Below are 2,661 nucleotides of genomic sequence, written 5' to 3' on the forward strand. Positions count from 1 at the left end.
GCTATTAATGTTGTTGTTTATAATTGTTATTTATAATTTATATAATTAACCTCTCCGTAGTTCGATCCCGGTCTTGCTGGGTTATTTATTACTTCAACACTCCTACACTTGGAAGACGATATCAATCTTTTGGTCGTGTCAGGGTCAGTAGCTAAATAAAAGATAAAAATCACTCTTATTGCATTTTTATCAAGGAATGATTACCTTATCTTTTTATTTCTTCCAATTTCATTTTAAACATGCCATTGATTGTTCAAATTATTTCTTGAGCTTATTCGTATGTCATTTATTATTGGTAGATATTCCTCTAGTTAGTGTTGGGCCTTAAGCAAGAGTCTCACATCTTGAGGATTTTTTTTTAGTTTAATTTTTTTTTTATTATTTCTTGACATTATCATCATCATTATTATTTTCTACAAAAATAAAAATTAAACATCATACGATGTTAGACCCATGTTGGTTCCTATTTTAAGGAGACTCATTGATTTATTATTGACCTTATTTTTTTGTTAAAAACATAACATTAGGCCTACATTGGTCCTTAAAACTAGAAGAGTCAGTTGACCTAAACATTAAAATCCAAGTTTAATCACAACATGATGCTAACTTGATGAAAACTCATCAACTCACTATTGAACTCATTTTAAAATTAAAAAAATATGGAACTAGGTCTATTCCAATTCCTAAAAATTAGGAGATACATCGATCTAACTGTTAAAACTAAGATTTATCAAAACATGATGCTAACTTGATGAAAACTCATTAATGTTGTTTTTGTTCTTTCTTGAAAATAAATATTTGCATGTGTTCACACGTAAGAAGACAAAAGCATAATTTTATGAAATGAAACTAACATTACTACAAAACTATAAAAATAAAAAATAAAATGCATGAGTGAATGTTAACCTAATTCTGAAAATGAATTTTTGTATGCTTATGCATATATAAAAAGGCGAGAACATGATTTTACAAAGCAAAACTAACATGAACATAAAGTTAGCAAAAATAAAATATAAATGCATGAATGAATAATTACCATACATCAGTAGTAGCATGTGTATTATTTTCAAGTTTGCATAATAACTTTCATGAAAAAACCTGCAAAGAAGTAAAAAAGAGAAAGAAAAGAGATAGGAACTTACCTTACATCTGGTTCTAGATGGAGCTTTTGTGGTGACCATTGGTGATGAAGATGATGATAGTGCTTGAAGTGGTGTGGTTTTTCTCAAACTTATTTCTCTCTCTTGGGTTTTCGTTTTTTTCTCTCTCGGGTTTTATTTTTTTCTTCATTTTTTTTCTCATATTTTTTTCTTTCCCTTCTCTCCTAGCTCAAACTTGTTTACTCTTTTAGTTCATACTCTCTCTTTTCATTTTCTTTCTCTAACTTTGTTTTTTCTCTTTTCTTGCTTATCTTTTCTATTGATTAGCGAAGATGAAGCTCCTAAAACCCTTCTTGGTGATATAATCATGGCCACTTGTTCCTTTGAGTTAATCTTAACTTTATAGGATGGTTGTATTCTTTGGCCAAAGTTATTTTTTGTTGGCCTCTTTGCACCATTTTTGCAACGACTTTAAAAGGTTAGAGTGTTATGTTTTTTTGGATGAACATGTAGTACACATGAAGAGGAGGAGAGTGGTGTGTTATATATTAATTGTTTGTGAGAGGTGTGGACAAGAGAAAAGATTGGTCAAAGTCCTACCAAAAGACATGAAAGCATAAAAGAAAAGAAAACAAGTAGTAAAAGCCATGCAAAGGAGAAGAAAGTAATATATTGATGTATGTTGTGGGCGTTGCCCTTACATTTCGGGTGGTGTATGTGGTACTCACAGAACACCAAATGCCATTTTACAAGGTGACATTCAATACGCCTCACCACTCTCATCATAGTGGTAAGGCGCATGTTCATTGACGCTGTGCGGAGGGGCACTAACAGGGACTTTTTCTCTTTCTCTCTCTTTTCCCTTTCTCCACCTAGAAAAACATGTTACCCATTGCAAAAAAACAAAAAAGTCAAGCTATTTATTTGTTAAGTTAAATTTGGTTATTATTTTTTTGATTACAATATATCTGGTCTTGAATTAGTTATTGAGTTGATTTTTTTTAATTTCATTCTTTAATACTTTATTTTTATATCAGGTTTGATTCTCATTCTTTTAATTGGAATGTATTGGTCTTAGATTATTTATTAAGTTAATTATTTTTTCAATTGCTTCCTTTTACACTTTATTTTTATATTAGATTTGATCCTCATTTTTTTAATTATGATTTTTTTTATTTTGAGTACTTTATTGAATTAATTTATTTTTGGATTTCATCCATTAACATTATATTTTTATATTAAATATAGTTTTCATTCTTTTTATTGTTATTTTTAGTTGTTCATATCCTTTTCTTTATTGAAATTGTTTTTCAATTTCATCCCTTATGATTTTTTTTTTGTTTTTGTGTTAGATTTGGTTATCTTTCTTTTCAAATCCATATTTTTTAAATCACTATTTTCTTAACTTATTTTTTCATATTTATCCCTAATTATTTTGGTTGATTTAGAATTTTACATTATAAATTTTTTTTATTTGCCTTGTACATTGTAATCTGACTTCATGATCGATGTCATCGATTTTGAAGTTTGGACTAGGTTCGCATAAGTTATTTTCCATTAT

This window comes from Populus euphratica, unplaced genomic scaffold (genome assembly GCF_000495115.2).
Source record: "Populus euphratica unplaced genomic scaffold, PopEup_1.0 scaffold283.1, whole genome shotgun sequence".
Lineage (NCBI taxonomy): Eukaryota > Viridiplantae > Streptophyta > Magnoliopsida > Malpighiales > Salicaceae > Populus > Populus euphratica.